The sequence below is a fragment of the Myotis yumanensis genome, unplaced genomic scaffold (assembly GCF_028538775.1).
Source record: "Myotis yumanensis isolate MYYU_CA2020_CCGP unplaced genomic scaffold, mMyoYum1.0.hap1 SCAF_3, whole genome shotgun sequence".
Classification (NCBI taxonomy): domain Eukaryota; kingdom Metazoa; phylum Chordata; class Mammalia; order Chiroptera; family Vespertilionidae; genus Myotis; species Myotis yumanensis.
The window spans coordinates 181,322,520-181,343,158 of record NW_027223754.1 but is presented as its reverse complement, the minus strand read 5'-3'; the positions used below and the strand labels follow the sequence as shown (position 1 = coordinate 181,343,158).

General features: G+C 35.5%; 1 protein-coding gene across 8 annotated transcripts in view; it reads right to left on the bottom strand.

The window, feature by feature from the left end:
• The window catches only part of SOX5 (SRY-box transcription factor 5), a 972,837-nt gene that overhangs the window by 375,037 nt on the left and 577,161 nt on the right, over positions 1–20,639 (bottom strand). The window contains exon 1 of one of the 8 annotated variants that reach the window (XM_070410554.1): positions 20,562–20,603. The exons of the other annotated variants lie outside the window; for them this stretch is intronic. The gene's annotated coding sequence lies outside the window, so the exon portion shown is untranslated. Of the gene's footprint in view, positions 1–20,561; positions 20,604–20,639 lie in introns of those variants that run through there. 8 annotated transcript variants of the gene reach the window in all.

The following is a 20,639-nucleotide window of genomic DNA, read 5'->3' as shown; positions in this document are numbered from 1 at the left end:
AAACTCCGTTTCAAGGTTCAGTTCATTATGAAGATAAATAGTAAATGTAAGTGATGAATAGTCATCTTTACATCATTAAGTAATTATAGTGCTATTTTTAAATTTTGAGAGATTTATAACCACATTACATTGTTTCTAGGTGAATATTCAATGCCATAAATGATCCAAATAAATCCATTTTAAATCCAATAACACTTTTTAAAAAGTGATATAGCCCTGACCAGTTTGGCTCAGTGGATAGAGGGTCGGCCTGCGGACTCAAAGGTCCCAGGTTCGATTCGGATCAAGGGCATGTACCTTGGTTGCAGGCACATCCCCAGTAGGGAGTGTGCAGGAAGCAGCTGATCGATGTTTCTCTCTCATCGATGTTTCTAACTCTGTATCCCTCTCCCTTCCTGTCTGTAAAAAAATCAATAAAATATATATTAAAAAATTAAAAGTGATATAAAACTTAACTGTTTATCCTAATTTTCCTATAAATCAGTGTATCTTTGAAACAAACTGGCAAATGCTATATTTGTGTATGTTGCTCTGACACTATGATACATGATGTTTCATTTAATTTAATCCTCACAACAACTTGTGGTAAAAGATGACAATTAAAAAATTTTGCTAGGGAGTATAGCATGGAACCAGCCAATCAGAATGTATTCTAGCTACCAACCGCCCACAGAACCAGACTGGTTATTGCTGCTACCTATCAGCGCTGCCCGGCACTGATGAGGATACTGACTCGCTAAGGGTAAGATGCAGAGTTTTCTATATCCACAATCCATGTAATATTTTCACAGCACTAAGATGATGATATTTTAATTAATAACTAACTCAATTACAGACTATGAAATTTTTATAATAAAAATATTTATTGGATTATAAGTATTTGAATCAGGAGTGGCATTCCTCACCCTTACATTATCTTCACATAGGCATTTTCAGTATCGTATGCAGTGGTATGTCTTCCGAGAAGAAAACGGGTGTTGTGAAAAGAAAGTTTCTCTCATCAAATAAATTAGGAAAAAGCTATATGGAACAAGTTTTCTTTCTTTTTTCTTTTCTTCTTTTTAAGTAGGACTTGTCAGAGCCTCTAATACATCCACTGGGAGGAGAGAAAAAAAGTAAACTGTGTTTTTCAAGCAAGGGATCATCAACATGGGAAAAGCAAATATGAAGATATAAAATCTTCTCAATTCACAGGTTTAACCTACTTTAGACCAATGTTTCACTAAGGACAACTGAATGTATGAATAATCCTTAGTATATTCAAAATTCTATGTGTGTTTTTTTTTCCTATAGCCCTTTGTTGCTTTGATGTAAGACATTGCATCCATTTTTGTCCTACCAAAAGTAGCCTCATTTTGATAATATATTTGAGGGATATTTTTAATAAAATGGTATCAAAGAGTACATATGGGTATAGTTGCCCATGAGTCCTGCTTTATCAGAAGCACAATTCTCAGAAACTTGGATTGGAAGATTCCCCAACCTCAGGAGAGGGAGATGCCAAGAAGCCCGTTTGAAAGAGGACTGAAGTAGATCCGCATCAGTTAATAGGATAAAGAACTTTTTGTTGCATGCCAGAAAGTACCCCGCAATTCTTATCTATTATCTTAAGTACAAAAAAAGAGAAAATGAAAGGATCTAGCTAATACAAAAGTAAACAAAATGAGGACAATCACAATTAATTGGAAAACTTGATTTTTAAATGGACATTGCTTTCTTTGTTTTATCAAAAACAATGGTAGTCTGGATTATATGTATCAACTTTACCAAAAATTCTTAAATTAGCAAAATCCCTTTTCACTGACCCTCACCATCACAGAAACTATTCAAATTCACCTGAAATGGGCTGCATAACCTCTTTAGAGGAGGCTCTTAATTCTATGATAATGTCTGCCTGTGAGAGAAAGTATGGTTATCCTTTTCATTGGAATCATACCACTTCTGTGAAGAATGCATGGTGTTTTACTAAAGGCATTCCCTCTCATTTTTCATCAAGTTCTCTGTTTGTCTCTAAGTTCACTTGCGCTCTCACTGTCTTTCATTCTCATCTCATATGCATACATACACAGCAGAGATCCTCACAAACTCCCAAAGAAGCTCACCTTGAAATCTATTTGTTTACAAAAGGGGGTTATATTTTCTAGAACACCAAAGATTTACAGTCCTTTTGGTGGCTCTGAAGGAGCAGAGGGGGAGGATAGAACCCGGGCATCTAACAGTCAAGGAGCTCCCCAGTGAAAATCAATTGAGAAAATGAGGAAGGACAGTGGACTGTAGCATGACTCACAGGAGAAACCGATAACAAAACCTGAAGGGAAGCCAGATCAGTCCCCCCAAATACAGAGCAAAACCCAAGAAGTCTGAATAGGGCCAGATACAAGGAACAAGACCTGCTGTGAGTCCAAGCAGACAAGAAAATTGAGATCTCAGAGATTCAATATATATTAGCAGAAGGCTGTTTGGAGATAGAAGTGTGGATTTCTTTTCTGGCCTTAATGGAGCTCAGTACTTGCAGGTGGCCAAGGAATTTGATGGGAATTGACAGTTCACACTTTAATGGAAATAGAACTCTTTAATATTAAAGCCCAACAAACTGACTTTGGAAATATGAATAAAACTTTTCACCTTTATTCCTTATTAGACACTTACATTTCTAAAATTTTAAAAATGCTTTCATGTATTTTATTTGTCTTTCAGTCAAAAGAGGTAAAGTACAGAGTAACATAAGCTTATCATAAAATAATATAAACACTCTTCCTTGATTTTAAATATTCATTCTATATACAAAAATAGCCATTTGTAAGTAAGGGAATGAATTTTGGCTTCTTTCAGGTACAGTAGGGCACATAACATTTTCATCTGCCTGACTTCTCAATTAAAAAAAAATGTACTTGTTCTTCTGGCAATAATCTTTAAATATCCTCTCTTATAGCTAATAAAAGATGCCAGCAATAACTGAAGAGTACACATTTGAACCCTTAAAAATCAGGAACCCAAAAGAAAATTGTCTATCATATAGGTGTTTTAATTTCAATTACCCATTACTATGCCAAAAATGCCTATTCATAATCAATTAGCTGTTACTAATTTATGCAAATACATGTAATTATAAAAATAATATCCAAAGAGAAATTATAGTACATTATTCAGCTTCTCTGGTAACACTATTTTAAATCTACCTCCTAAAATATAAAGACAGAAACTCAACATTTAAAATGTAGTAGTATTTTCAAACAGATATGAAAAATCAGCAAAGTGGAACAGTTAGCAGAGAATTTGATTTGATATTATCCTACAGAGAGCATCTCCTTAGATAACAAGCCCATTTCCCCCCAAATATGGAATACTCCCCATTAAAATTTGTAAAACTCAACACACTCATATAAACTCCTATAAAATTGTATAAATCTATGTTACATATGGGAAAAGCAAAGTTATATATTAGGCCGTGATATAAAAGAAGAAAGCAAAAGCTATCAATTGAGAAACTGTTAAAAAGGTAATGCTGCTCTTTATTTTTTACCCTTTTTAAAAAATAAAAAGTGCTTAAATTCTGAATTGGGAGCTGAATAATATTGAATAGCCAATTATATTAAGGTGTCTTGAAAATATAAGTCAAAGTTCAAACATCATGGGGCTGGCCTTTATCTGAGCATTTAACAACAATATCCAATATAGAAAAATAAAAAGTGAAATTAGGACCAATGTGAAAGAAAATAAACAAAAAAAAAATACAACCTTTCTAAACACAGGGAATACAAATGATAATAAGTAAGGTGATATCAGAGAATATAATTTAAAAAGCATATGTCAAGGTAAGTATATGCTTTACTTGTATAACAGTTTTTAATTTTTATGAACATACATGTTTTCACTTGGGGATAGCTAATACCTTTAGAAAACAACTTTTAAAACTCTGATATTTTTAAGCCCTAACATGACAGCTTGTATTGAGTCAACAAAAAAACAAAACATGTTATATTTAGAAATTCTGCATTTAGAAGGGGGAAAAAAAAGCATTGAAGTTTATCAGACTCCATCAATGAGCAGAATAATAACAACTTAACAGTTTTATCAAATTAAAACATTCTTTAGCATTTCCATTCAATAAAATGGGACAATCAACAACAGGCTGTTCAAAACGAAAACTCCCTACAATTTTTCTACTCATCCTCATTCTGACCACACAACGACTCTTTTCAATTCAAACCATGCATTCTGAAGTTCCCTTTCTCACCACTCACAAACCTTAGTGGAATGACGGGCATTAAAAGTAAGTAAACAACCAATAAATGTAACTATGTTACTGAGTCATGTGGGGAGGAGGGCAACATGCAGAGAAAATGGCCAAGTTGTTCACCTTGGTAAAGCAGACTTTGTTCCATAAACTTTCCAAGAACACTGGTAGAATGCTTCATTTTTCATTCATTCAAATCCATTTAAAATTTACCTGACTACAGCCATTTGACAAGGTTATTTCTTGCTCTCACAAAATGCCAGGCCTATTAACACACCCAGGAAAAATATAAATATGTTCAGCTTGATATTTTGACTTATGTTTTGAAGATCAGACCAGTGTGAACCTATAAAAGAAAGCTCTGTAACCATTCGTAGGAGAAGAAGAATGAAAGCTGAAGGAAACTTGCAACAAAGGATCATGGCACAGTTGCATCTAAGAAATAAATTAAGACACTTTAGGTCCTTCAGTTGATTATAGTGGTGTTATCAGGACTTTGTATAAGCTGAATCCCCTGATAACACAGCCAACATTTACTGGGTACTTAAAATGCAAAATGACAGTTCTGAGTTGTCTATGAATCATCTCTTTGAATCCTCAGAACAACCCTCTGAGATAGGTAATATTACTATTGACACTTGGCAAATGAAGAAACGGAGGCATGCACTGATAGGTTAAAAAACTCACCCAAGGGAACCCACTTTGCATATGTTTGAACCAGGTTTGTAAACAGGCAATCATACTCTAGAGCCCACATTTGTGACCCATACAACCGCCTACGTCTGGAAAATCCTGTCATTCTTCATCTTCAATTCTCAGCCCTCCTCAAAAAGGCTCCAACACCCAGACCAGTATTAGGTCTCCTTGTGTTTTCCCATAACATTCCATACTTATACTTCTCCACTTACAACACTTGCCATCATACAGGGTGGGACAAAAGTAGATCTATTTGAAAAATACCGTTGTTCTATTGGAGAATAATACAATAATCTACACTAATAAAAGAGAAACATGGTAATTGGCGTACGACCGCTACCCTTCTGATTGGCTAATCAGCGTATCCTTATGCAAATTAACTGTCAGCCAAGATGGCGGCCGGCAGCCATGCACTGAAGCGAGCAGGGAGGCTTCCTTGCTCCAGTGACTGCAGACTGCAACGTTCCCCGCCTGACTTGCAGGCCTCTGAGCTGGCAGTTTGAAACATTCTAACAAATATAGCCAGCTGGGATCTCAGAGCTGAAGTTATACATTGTTTCGATTATAGAACGGCAAACAAACCAGCAGTGGAAGCCTCAGAGCTAGAGCCAGAGCTAAAGCTGGCCCAGAAGAAAAAAAAAAAAGAAAAAAAGGAGTGGTTGGGAGCTTCCCGCCAGCCTGAAAGCAGCCCTCAGCCCCTCACCCAGACTGGCCAGGCACCCCAGTGGGGACACCCACCCTGATCCAGGACACCCTTCAGGGAAAACCAGCCGGCCCCAGGCCTCTATCCTATATAGTAAAAGGGTAATATGCCTCCCAGCACCGGGATCAGCGGAGCAGTGAGGCCTCCTGGCACCAGATCAGCGTGACAGGGGGCAGCGCTCAAACCCCCTGATCGCCCTGCGGCTCTGTGTGTGACAGGGGGTGGAGCCCCAACCTCCTGATCGGCCCTGCTCTGTGTGTGACAGGGGAAGGCGCCCCAACCTGCCCCCCCCGCTCCACAGGCCCTGCTCTGTGTGTGACAGGGTAGAGCCATAACCTCCCCATAGGCCCTGCCCTGAGTGTGACAGTGGTGGCGCCCAAACCCCCTGATCCGCCCTGCTCTGTGTGTGACAGGGGGCAGTACCCCAACTCCCCTATTGGCCCTACTCTGTGCGTGACAGGGAGGAGCTCCCCAACCCCCTGATGGGCCCTGCTCTGTGCGTGACAGGGGGGAGTTCCCCAACCCCCTGATGGGCCCTGCTCTGTGCATGACGGGGAGGGGGGGGGGGGGAGGGGGGGGGCGAGGGGGGGGCAGTGCCCCAATCCCCTGATTGGCCCTGCTTTGTGAGTGACAGGGGGCAGCGCCCCAACCTCCTGATTGGCCCTGCTCTGTGCGTGACAGGGGGTGGCACCACAACCTCCCCATCGACCCTACCTTAAGTGTGACAGGGGGCGGTGCCCCAACCCCCCAATCAGCCCTACCCTGAGCGTGACTGAGGGTGGCATCACAACCTCCCAATCTGCCCTGCTCTGTGCATGACGGGGCGGTGCCCCAACTCCCCAATCAGCCCTGCTCTGAGCCCGACCAGGGGCTGCACTTAGGGATTGGGCCTGCCCTCTGCCACCCAAGAGCAGGCCTAAGCCAGCAGGTCGTTATCTCCCGAGGGGTCCCAGACTTCGAGAGGGCACAGGCCAGGCTGAGGGACACCCCCCTTCCCCCCCGAGTGCACAAATTTTTGTGCACCGGGCCTCTAGTTAATAAATAATAACTCAAGAATAAACTGTGTTTCGTGTACACACAACTGTAAACCCACTTTTGGCCCACCCTATATACTGCAATTGCTTGTTTAATGTCTGTCTCCCTTTTCAGACTATAAGTTTGATGTGGACAAAAGCCATATGTATCTTGTTCATTATTAAATCTCTAGAAGTTATTACTGTCCATTATATACAAATATTTCATAAAGGAATGCATAAACATTTTACTGTTGTTTTAAAAATCTGTTCTCTCAAGGGCCATTCAGAAATTTCTATTAGTAACTACAAATATTGACAATTCCCCATCAATAACAATAGCTAATATATTTCAGTGCTTACTATCCTAGGTCCAATTCTAAATACTTAATTAATTAATTTTCTTTTTTAAGATCGCTCTTCTTTTGTAAAAAAATATGTTGATATTGATTTCAGAGAGAGAGGGAGAGAGAGATAGTAACACCAATGATGAGAGAGAACCGATGGGCTGCCTCCTGCATGCCCCTTACTGGGGATAGGATTGGCAACCTCCTGGTTCATAGGTTGATGCTCAATCACTGAGCCACACCGCCAGGCTCTAACTACTTAATTTATATTCAATTACTTAATGGTCATATTTTTTTTTACGTAAGAGGAAAATTAAATTTTGAGAGGTTAAGTAACAAGCCCCATATGACCCATATCACACAACTAGTGAAATAGACAACCAGGATTCGAACATAAGAATCTGACTCTAGAGCCTGAGCTGTACACGACCTCTAAATAGGAACAATTTTCAGTGTTAAAATCTTAACTCTTTTATGCTGTAAAGCAGTTAGAGAATTAGAAAATTTTGGGAAAGATGTCCATTCCTCAATCTTAACATATATTTAGTAAAAAATAGTATAGTGGTCAAGATAAAACAGAAATGAATAGCTGTACTTGTCTCTAATTTTCTTCAAAATATTTTAGAAATTTTAAAAAGATTATTTCTGATTTTCAAAATATAAGAATGATGAAGAATAAGGAAAATAATTCAACTAGTTTTGACTGAGGTAGTTGATGCTCAGCATTTTTCATAAATAATGAACATTATAGTTCTAAGTAAGAATTCCAATCTAACAAAATGCACATTTGCAGTGTTACATGATTTTATGGATTCTATAATCAGTATTTTGAGATGATTACCTGTGATTTTTTTAAATTTATAGCTATTTTCAAAGTAGACTTTATGTATAAATTGTGATGGTTGCTTGGATTAAGGAAGCCCTATTTTCTCATATAGTGCCAAACAGTTCTTTGCAAGACAAATCAGTGTAGTTCAGATAGTTTTCTGATCACAGAGTAGACATATTAATACCTAAGCTAAGAAATAGAAATGTTTCCATGATCTTGGTACACCAAAAGTCCAATTTGGTATGTATCTACTTAAGAACAGACCTGATTATAATCTTAAGTGATTATTAAAAAGGACAATGAATTAATATTGTCCAAAATATTGAATCTAATTATGAACACACAATCAGACAAATTGAGAAAAATGGCCTGGACTTATCAAAAATGTTGATGTCAATGTAAGACAAAAAGATGGCAGGGTACCATTTATAATTAAAGGAGATCTAGAGAGAAATGAAAAGTAAATGCAAAAACTGATGATTAACTTGAAGTTGGATTTAAATAGATAAAAGGTATAAAATGAATTGTGTGACAATTAGAAAATGTGAATATGGACTAGATTAAGTAATATTACTGTACTAATGTTAATTTCTTGGATGTACTAAAGTTTTGTGGTTATGTGGAAGAATGTTCAAGTTCTTAGGAGTGCTAGTCTGCAACTTACTTGCAAATAAATCATAAAAGAAAAAGAAAAAAAGAGAGCCCTGACCCATGTGGCTCATTGGTTAGAGCATCAGCCTGCCCACTGAAGGGTGGGTCAGTGGTTGATTCCTGGTCAAGGTCAGGTACCTGGGTTGAGGTTCAGGAGTGTGGGGGGAAACCAGTCTCTCTCTCTCTCTCCCTCTCCCCTTCCCTCCGTCTCTTCTCCTCTCTCTGAGGAGCAATGGAAAAAAACATCCTCAGGTGAGAATTAATAAAAAAAAAAAAAATAGATACAAGAGAAAGAGGGGCCAAAAGTTAATAATTAGCAAGACTAGCTTAAAAGTTTATATGGGTGCCCATTGTACTACTGTTTCAACTTTTCTGTAGATCTGGGATTTTTTAAAGAGATATAAACGCTGCCCTAGATGGTTTGGCTCAGTGGATAGCACGTCAACCTGTGAAGTGAAGGGTCCTAGGTTCCATTCTAGTCAAGGGCATATGCCCGGGGTTGCAGACTCGATCCCTAGTAGGTGGTGTGCAGGAGGCAGCCAATCAATGATTCTCTCTCATCATTGCTGTTTCTATATCTCTCTCCCTCTCCTTTCCTCTCTAAAATCAATACAAATATATATATATATATATATATATATATATATATATATATATATATATATGAAACTAAGGAAAGCTCTATATCCAAATAATTGTGACTTTTTTATGACTAGGATGCTTTTAGTTATAACAAAAGTAAAGTCAAAAATAGTCAGGAATTATTAGCTAGATTGTGATCTGTAAGTGCCTACATGTTGTCATAAAGAGGAATTCTAAAATAATTATGTCTAAACTAAAACCACCGGCTTTGGTGATACAGTTTGCAAGTAGAAAATAGAGGTATTTTTAAATAATAGTTTCATATTGATAAAGAGATAAATTATAAATTTCTTATCTTACTCTTTTATGTACTGTTGCTCCTTCCCATTCCTTCATTCACATTGATGTGTACTTTCACCTTGCCAAACAAATTACGTGTATAGTAAGTATTCACTAAATACTGTTAAACTAGATGCATGAAATTCATGCAAGAGTAGGCCTTCCTACCCCTGGCTGCCAGCACCGGCTTCCCTCTGGCACCCGGAACCGAGCTTCCCTCCAGCCGCTGGTAGTCACCCTGGACCGGGGCTTCCCTCGCAGCCCTGGCTTCGTCTGGAAGGATGTCTGTTCTAATTAGCATATTATGCTTTTATTATTATAGATGGATAAATCAGTATAAGAATAATGTTTGTATCTATATCACTCTAAATGTAGATATGAAAGCCTATAAAATTATATGCTACTTTAATTTACTTACATTAACTTTTGCATTTAAGTCAACCCAGAGGACCCAATGAGATGCTGGGTTGTCCAACATCTACAGAAACAACATATTTATCAGAGCAGGCAAAATTAATAATAGGCAGACTTAACATGCTTCTACTATGAATCTTCTGTAATACTTCTATTGAAGACGATGTAAAGATTCATATAATAAATTACTCTCACAGACATCAAGGCTCCTCAAAAAGTTGTGACTACTAATAAAATGGTAATTTTTTTAATCAGAAAATTATAATCATTAACCTTGTTATGACTGTCTGGTAGCACAGAGTTATTCTTAGACATAATTTCAGAAATAATTGTCTTCCCTTTTGTTATCTATGTATACACATACTTACATAACTTATATTGTGTGCATACTATATGTATAATATATAATTTTATAAAATATGTATATGTTATATAATATGTAAATTTGTGAATCTACAACAGGAATATTTAATTTAAATATTTTATTCCTTTTAGGAAGTACTTGAATTTCTAATAAGTCCTGTACAACTATGGGTTTTAACATTATTTACTAATTAGTTGATACTTATGTGCCCTTATGTAACCCAATATTATTTGCCATATTACATGAAATATACTTGGAATGCTTTATACATGATGAAATCTGTACAAAGGAATAATAATATACATTTCCTGACCATGCTAAGTTACATATGTTTTCTTATTTATGCAGTAAAGTGACCTAAATGATGGGAATTATTAAAATCCCCATTTACAGATGAAGAAATTAAAGCATGGACACTTTATGTAACTTGCAAAAATCATACAGCTAACATGTGATAGAGGTGTAAAATAAATTTAAGCATTCTGACTCCAAAGTCCAATGATAATGATAGCTATATGGCCTCCTTAGTAAGGTATCATGAAATCAGAGAAAGTACCAGAAATCAGCCATATCTTCATATGGAAAACACTTAAAAGTTTAAAATTTAAACAGAGACTCATGGAAAAATTCAAACCTATATTAAAAAATATTAATTTAGCCGAAACCGGTTTGGCTCAGTGGATAGAGCGTCGGCCTGCGGACTGAAGGGTCCCAGGTTCGATTCCGGTCAAGGGTATGTACCTGGGTTGCGGGCACATCCCCAGTGGGAGATGTGCAGGAGGCAGCTGGTCGATGTTTCTCTCTCATCGATGTTTCTAACTCTCTATCTCTCCCTTCTTCTCTGTAAAAAATCAATAAAATATATAAAAAAAAAAAATATTAATTTAACAGCAAAATTTAAAAGTTCATAGAGATAAATCATGGGGTTAATTTCAATTCCGAAATGCCTTATTGTTTCCAGGAACCTGCAGTTATACCTGATTGAGTTTTCTATTCAAAATTACAAACACTCCTGCCTGCTACCCAATAAAATTAGCATGTCATGGCTACAAGTTAGAACAAAAGATTAATATCCTATTAATCATATCACTATTTACCAATTTATCACAGTTTTCCATGTTAATATCATCATAAAAGATGCTGACCCTGACATACTTAAAAGTTACTGTACTGTAAAGAGGATTGCCAAATTAAGACAACAAAAACTGATCAGATAAACTTTCTGAGGAAAGATACTGTCAACAAATATATTATTTCCATCAGTATTCCATTGTAAAGGACAGAGAGAGATTTGAGAAATTTTACAGCTATACTTCTTACAGTAAAAAGTTTCCATGTATAATGTGCACTGCAAATTAGTATCTCTCAAAAACAGTTCCAAATAGCCTTTAGCAAGAAATCCTTTACATAATTGCCCAGATATCTGGCTATCCACCACCTTGCATATCATCTTGTGCCATACAAAAATGAACTCATTCAGAAAGGAGAAATTAGAATTTTATAGCACAATTGTGTTATTTATTTATAGTGTCTGCATTTCAGTAATATTTATTCAGTAACTAAAATAATGCCTAGCATAATAGGTTATAAAATATATTTGTTGAATGAATAACCAATTGTCTGCCACTAAAATACATAATCCTATATAATAAAAGGCTAATATGCAAATCAACTGAACAGCAGAACGACTGGCTGCTATGACACACACTGACCACCAGGGGACAGACACTCAATGCAGGAGTTGCCCCCTGGTGGTCAGTGTGCTCCCACAGAGGGGGGCTCCACTCAGCCAGAAGCCAGCCTCACGGGTGGTGATTGCAAGGGCAGTGGTGGTAGCCTCTCCTGCCTCTGCAGCAACTCTAAGGATGTCCTACTGACGGACATCCCTGAGAGGGCGCAGGCCGGGCTGAGGGCTCCCCACCCCCAGTGCACAAATTTTGTGCACTGGGCCTCTAGTAAATTATAAAGTCTGAAAGTACTTTATTATGTAGAGCAATACTAAAACTTGATGATTAATAGTGAGGTCTTTGGAACTGGACTATTTGACTTTATGTATCAGTTCTGTCACTCATTACCTTCAAGAAATTAGGCAACTCTGTTTCATTTTCTTCATTTGTGAAGAAATGGGATAAAAGATTGGATTTTTGTGAGTCTAACTTTGGCACATAATAAATCCATACTGAATGTTAGTGCTTCTCTATCTGTCCCCATAAGTATATCTCTATATGAACAGAGAAAGACCTGGGATCACATCTTGTGGGTCAATTTTAAAAACTGTATGTAGTTTCAGCTGGGATGCAAAAGGGGAAGGTATTCCTACCCAACTACAAACTTCTTTAAACCCAGTACATAAATTACAAGTACACAAGGTGGCATTTCAAAAAGTAAATATAATTATCCCTTTCAAACCTATAATCTCTAAAATAATCTATATAATCCTTAATCAATGAACTTCATTTACAATAACTCTATGGGCATTTTGGAGAAACTGACAGTATTCATTGAGTAAATGATATAAGCATCTGTGCAAGTCAGTGTTACTACTAAGGCTTTTAAAAATGTGATATAGCCCTAGCTGGTTTGGCTCAGGGGATAAAGTGTGTGGCACTGAGGACTGAAAGGTCCTGGGTTCGATTCCAGCCAAGGGGACATGCTGGAGTTGCGGGCTTGATTCCCATGGGGGTCTGCAGGAGGCAGCCGATCAATGATTCTCTCTCATCATTGATGTTTATATAGCTCCCTCCCCCTTTTCCTTTCTGAAATCAATAAAAACATATTTTTTTAAAGTGATATAATTTTACCTTCCTGTAGAAGCTAAGAAGGAAGACAGTTAATAAAATCTGAAGTCTTTCTGAAATTGCTACCTTACTAAGCTGTGAACTTCTAGAATTTAGATACAGATAGAAGTTTTAGTTTTCTTCCCTCCACAAGGGATAAAACAGCACCATCTAGTAGAACTAGAATGTGAGCCACAAATATGAGCCTCACATGTAATTTGAAATTTTCTAGTTGCCACATTAAAAAAGTAATAAGAAACAGGTGAAAATGACTCTAATAACATTATTTAAATTGATATATCCAAATATAATAATTTAACACATAATATTTAAAAAAAAGTTTTTTACATTCTTTCTTTCAAAATCTAGTGTGTATTTATGCTTATAGCAAGTCTCAATTCAGACTGACTACATTTCAAATGCTTCAGTTGTGGAATGTGGCTACTGGCTACAATATTGGAAAGCACAGATATAAGTGGATTCTGAAAGCATTTCTTCATACTTTTTACTAAATAATATACTTCCTCCTCAAGAGCTAAAATGGTCTCAATATAGCTATGGAAATTCATTCAATCTAGTTAAATCAATAAGCTAACATATCCTAGTAGCTCAATTTTACTAATATTTAAAAATGCAAAATATATTTCAGCTAAGGAAAATAAAATAGTTGATATTACTTAGTCAAAATTTTATTTTTGCTTATTATATACACAGGAACAGTCTATACTAGCTCTTATCAACTACTCTATAAATTTAAAAGCGTCTAGTTTATAATACTTGCCAATATTCTTTTATTGAATATTTCTTCCATACCTTTAAGGTAAATGAAATGGGTAAAATAATTAGATTTTGCCTATAATTTACTATCTATGGCATGCTTTTCCTTTACTGAACTGGTGATGAAACAGCACTGGTCTGATTTAATACTATAAATTCAGAACAAATGGGAAAGCATTAAATTCAGAAGTGCTTCTGGACCATTAACTTCCATGCTGATTTGACATGCACCATAGTACTCAGGCAACAGACTCAGGAATATAACCTATTCCTAAAGCAAACAGTACTTTATCTCATAACCATCTGGGGTTCCTGTCCTTACGGCCACTTGTGTATTGTTGTCTGGTATATGTTAATATCCTGAGGTACAGCACTAAGACCTACTTTATTCACGAAACGCATTTTGCTAGAAAAAGAAGAGTGACACAGAATAGATTATAGAGGGAACAAAATTTTGGGTGAGGCCCTTGTTTTCATTATTTAGGCGAAGAAAATCATTGGTTATATGCTTTCCAACCCTATGGTTTTTCTAAGGTACCAATAAAAGTGATACCATTCATAATATGGACAGTGGTCTCTTTCATATATTGCCGATAGTCGCAAACTTAAGTGCCAAGCAGATGGTTGAAATCTGTTTTGTATAAAATGTGTGCTTTTTTCCTCCAACTGTGTTCTTTGTATTCATATTCAGCCTAGGTTTTAGCCATCAAAACACTGGCACTATGTCGATCATTAGCAGCATTTCAGACAACTGGCAACTAAGGTATTCACTGTTCTCCACAAAATGTTCAGCTAATATTTCCCAGATGTATAATTAAGGCAAAAGATCATCTTCTTAAATTGGTATCAGCACTTTGGATGGCTTCTGGCTTTCAACAGATTATTTTAGTGGAAAACAATTTTATATCAAAAATAAGGGTTCTTTTTCTCAGCTGTTTCTGTTTGCATGTTATACAGCTACCCATAAAAAGAAATCTATAAATTTGACCAAGCTTCACCTACAGTCTAAGGAATCAGGATCTAGCTAATGCAAAACCTCGCTTGTTACTTTTACTATAAACTTCTATGATGTACTGGATTTGTATAGATAAGTTTCCTCAACTTAATATTTTCTGATTTTCAAAATATTTGTACAATACTTTAAAAAGCAATAAAGAGTGTGTGACCTGTTCCACCTGAACAGAAAATAACTCTTTGTTGTCCAATGATTTGTTCTATAAAGTGATTTATTTTAATAAGTATATACTAATAAATGAATTTTAATTTGCATAGGTTTTAAAGCATGGGAATAAGATACCTTAGCAAATGCATTATTTAAATAGTTGATATACTGATATTTCCAAAAACAACAGTTCCTGTATCAGATTTCCTACATATAAAGTGGGAAGAGATCTTTTTTAGGATATTTCATTATTAGCAGCCAGCTGTCAGACAACTATGGCTATATTGTGGCTATTTAGGTACAAGTTACTTGAAACCAATACTCATTAAGTGCATTCAACACAATTATAGTTGTATTAATTGCAATTTTTTAAATAGGTCAATACATTTATTTCAGATATTATTTTATATGCTAAAATAATTTTCAACTATCAGACTAGTATGTCATCAAACAAAATATATATAATTGTTATTGATGTGCTGATCATTTTATATTTGCCAAAAGTTCAACCTAATGTTCAAAGTTTGAATTCAGTGGCTTGCATTCATAAATATCCAAATATTTTTCTAAATTTTCTAAGTTTAAGATGACTCATTAGTGTTGAGGATAAATAATGTTATACTCATTTGAAAGCCTATTTTACAGATGCAAGGCTAAAACCCAAATAATTTGAGGGACTTACACATCACAAAGTTTTAATTCTTGATTTAGAAGCTGTAGGAACATATGCCAACTTTGTATATATCACTAAATGCCAGATGATAAAATACATTAGCTGTAAGTTGTACAGTTGAATGATTTCCAGATTTTCTTACTCATTTAACAGTAGGATATTTGCACATTTCCCTCTGGTCCTAGTTTTAAATATACTCTAAGGCACCTTTCTGTTTGTTTGTCTTTTATAACCCTTATATCTATACCAGGAGAATAAAATAACACTAGTTCTTTATTCCTAAATTCAAAGTAGAAACAATAGGATGTAAAAATGTATATTAAAATTATTAATCAAATAATTAATTTTAACATATTGCCAATTATATTGCTATCACAAATATATGAATCTATATTTAAAACTTGTAATTAGTTTATACAATGACTTCATGATACCATGCTCAAATTTTCAAGATATACATAATAAAGAAGGTGCTTGGATATAGTCAAAGATTATGTTGCTGATGGTATAACTACAATTTTTTAAAACATTGAGCCAAATGTAAGATATTACCAATATGTGAACATTCTCCTTTGAAATAATACAGCTTTTTAAATGCACCTTTCATTCGTTGTTCCTCTACTCCTTGCTTCATAAAGTTCAACATTTACTTTCTTGAAATTGCCAACCATCAACTAATGCATATTAGGTTGGCTGGCCAGATGCTAAAGCTAATAATTGCCTAATTTATTTTGGAAAACACTTAAAATCTTTCTCTAGACTATCTATTTGTAATCTTAATTGATTGTGCAGTTTTCAAGTCCTACGTTTTATTTATTCATATAAAAACAATTACTGTTTATTGACCCAGTACTATCCTAATGCTCTACTATTTTTTAAATTTTATTTTATTCTTAAGGTAGATTTTCAGCACTTTGATGTAAAATTTTATTCTCATACTTTTCATATTCTCCCACAGTGTCTTTTCAGTAATCCATATGTAATTTATCTTTCACAATATTTGAAATAGTTGAGGATGGTGATCTCATGCACCTGAGTTTTAAATACATAAAATATGAATCTTATCTTTTGAAACACATAGCTTCAAAATGATTCATAGCAAATTTGAGCACTTAATCCTAAATAAGAATTATACAGACTATTTAGACTTGAAACTCCTAAAACATGCTATGGTTACTTGATCCTGCACACCACCACTCAGCCGACAGGTAAGGTAAGTTGAAAAGTGATTCCACATGCACAGGTTTGTTTTATGGGATATTCTACCTACAAAAAGCTGCATAAAGTCAAGAATTCTGACTACTGGAGTAAAGAGCTAGGGATATTCCAAATTTAGTTCAAGTGATGAAATTTGGAGATTTTGAGAGAGTTTAGAAACGACCCAGCCCATCTTTGCATTTCACAGATGCATACACTCAGAGCCAGAATCCCTTCTCAATCTGTAAGAAAGAACTCGGACTTGAGATTTCACATCCAGCTAATAACATTTTCTATTATGTTACAATTTTCCCCAAAACCAATGATGATACTGAAAAATGAATATTTTTACCAGAAAGGGGGAAATTGGTGTATGCTTCAGCAGCAAACACTCAAAATCCACAAAAAAAAACTGTCCATTTGATATGTGTGCCTTAGGTCACTAACACTCAACTTCCTCATCTCAACCTGAAATCTCAAATTTTATGCAAGCAAATGTTGACTTACCCAACTTCTTGAATTCAAATTTTCCATCAAATACACATCACAATGTCACCTTCAGCTTTTTTAATGCTAGAATACTATTATATGTCCCTTATAGCTCGTGCCAAAGGATCCTTTGTTACAAGTGAGAAGTGGGGATGTATCTTGTTTGTATTTCTATGAAATATTTCTTCCTTTCAGATTTTCTCCCCCAAACTGCAGCTTCTTCAGTATTTCATAGGATTTATTCAAAATCAATTACTCTATAAGTAAAAAAGTTCCTCCTGAATTTCAAACTTCTGTTACGTGTATGTGCGTATAGCTATTACATCGCACAAAATAACTTCTTCACATTACTATCACTAATGCCCAATTATGCTTTAATTTACTCTATATATTCTGCTCCTTCACTATGAAACTTTAAATTGCTCTCAAGTTCTTCTGGATATGCTTTTATTTTTCCAGAAGAATGCTTTTTTAAACATTAAATATTCCTAAACTGTTCGTAGATCAAATGAGATCCATTTTACTGTTCCAGTAATGCTAAATTTTCAATAAACAATTACACTACCAAGTTTATGCCCCATAATCCTTAGGACTCTAAAAACAATATCTTTTTTTGAATTTTCTAAATTCTAGCCATGTTTATGACTCAAGGGAAATAGTTCATGCCTTAACAATAGCATTCACTGTTATCTGTTTCTCCATTCAGGTGTTCTGTTTGATTAATGGCCTTTAGAACATGACACAAAAGTTTTCTTCACATCCTGATGACACTATGGGAGAGATGACAATCTGAATCTTATATTGCATATTTGGTTATTGCTCATTCAAAGTCTAGGTTGAATTGGTGAATGAATCAAAAATTAAATAGTTTGATCACCAGTTCATTTCTTTCTCTACTAAAGAATAGGAACACTGTATCTTATTTTAACAAATCTTCAAGACATATCTCTCTTAGTGCAGATAAAGAAGGAGAAAATAAATATTAACATTAGTTTTATGTGGTATCATCCTGCAAACTGTCTTCAAACATATTATGAAACTCAATAGCAAATAAATAAAAGGGGGGTGTTGAAACAAAGGGATGACAGGAAAGGAGTAAAAAAAGTCTTTGGACTTTGTAAATTATTGCCCAACATACTCTGGCCCAGGTGAATGGCCAAAGGAAAACGTTGTGGGCAAACAAGTAATACTTTAGCTCAAGAAGTAGCATAAAAATGTGTTAGAACTTTATCAAGCAACCTATATTAACTGCAAATAAAAAATTAATATCATAAATAAAGCATTACTTTTGTTCATTTCGTGTCCTCTGATGTGAATGCGTATTTCTCATTTTCAGTGTTTGTGTTTCTTTTTCACTAGAATGCCCCTTTGTTAGATAAATAGGAAATTGTTTAAAATAAAAAGTCAACAGATTATATGTGAAAATTCCATAAGCACTTCATAAACAACCTACCACCTTGGTATCTTCGTCCTAATTAACATAAAAACAGAAAACCGAACCAAAACCAGTACTAAAGTAAATGACTTACTACATTTTTTAAAAATACATTTTAATTCAAACATGCCAGGAAAATACTAATTGGACCTATATTTTCTTTTACTACAGAATTAAAAATAATCAACATGCGAAGCAGACTAACCTTTCCCTTTCTGTCCTCAATAATATTCCTGCAGCCCTAAAGGAGAGAACACATCCTTTATGACATTGCTGCTCAGTGTCCCAACTGATCTAACTCTCTTAAACTATCAATATAAAAATCTTACATGGTTTTGAGGGTGACTTTTTTCTGGCCCTACAACGTGAACTTCATGTCTTCATAATACATCTTTTCTCAATGCATCTGATTATTAGGTTTCAGTATGACAGGAATGACTGGGATGGGTAGAGCAGGCACGTATGCACAGAACACAATGAACCCCTGTGCATCTCCACAATAAGAAAGATTAAAAACGAAGCTACTAATACATCTTAAGAGAGATCATACCTTCTGTGTTTTTAACATTTTCTTTTCTAAAAAAAACACAACACACCACATTCTCTCAAAGATGTGAAAAGCAGAAATAGATACACTGTTACATATGAAAGTTTTAACGGGTTTGCTTCCAGAAGCATTTCTTTATAGTTTTCCTCTTACCTACAGTATGTGTTGGCACTGGCAGGTAGCCCTAATTCGTAGCCAAATTATTTTTGTCCCTGAAGTACAAGTATTCCCCATCGCACATGAATGAGACATGGTTTACTAGTTTACACACATCTTTATAACTGCAAGAAACCCAAACTCATTCACAAATGCTTTCATTTCAGCAAAGGGAAGGGCTACAGAATACCAGAGATACCCAGTTTGAATTCCTGGTCCCCATTCTCCATGAGAAAATGAAGAGATAAAAACCTTAACTTCAATACAGAACTTTGGTCCTTAATGCAAGAAAAAGAAACAGATTTCTGTACACCACACTCTACATTTCATTGAAGTCAAAACATTTCAGTGTAAAGAATTAAAAAAAAAAACACATCATTTAGTAATAAGCCTCAATGCCTCCACTTCAGAATTCGTCACAACCGCATAGCAGTTTTAGTTAATGTGGTTCACAATAACTAGCATCCTTATGCTGCATGATCACCAGCTACACTGATACCTGCTGGACCACCTTCAATCAGTTATAGAGAAAAGCAGGAAGATGAAATAAGCAACACTTCACTTTGACATAAACATACACCACAAGCGATGATTCAGCCACAACAAAAAATAAAAAACTAAAAAATCTCTCAGATCTAAGGCAAGACAAAACTAAAGAGCCAAGTGCCTGAAATGTTACTTAAATAATAGAAAGAGAGATTTGAAATACAATGAGCCAAGTTCAGGTTTGAATTGATTTAAAGTTAGACACTGATTTCCAATGTCTATGAACATCTACAAGCTTTTGTTTTTAATTGTCCTTCTGTCATGTTTTATGGGTAAAAAAAACTCCTTAAACTACCTTGTAATAGATTAACTGCTTTCAAGCTGAGTGACAAAAGGGCATAATGACCGGAAAAAAAAAAAGAGAATGATACAGAAGAAACAGAAAAGGCATGTTAACAAGTTTATCAACAAACCTGGGTAATTCTCATGAAGTACTGGTGAAGGCTCAGTGGTTCTAAACTGGCAGCATTCAAGTTGGGTTCATATTTGGGTTTTTTGTTTTGTTTGTTTTTTTAAACCACCTGTCCTAAAACGACATTGTTTATGCTAATTATCTTTGTTTATGCCACAATTCTGCTTGTTTACTACATTCTTTTAAAATACCATATCCCTCTAAAGGGTTCTCACCAGAATTCTTCTCAATCCTGTTCCGGTCTGGTCCTCCTCAGCAGCCCACTGAGCAGAATGCAGCTCTACAATGAAGGC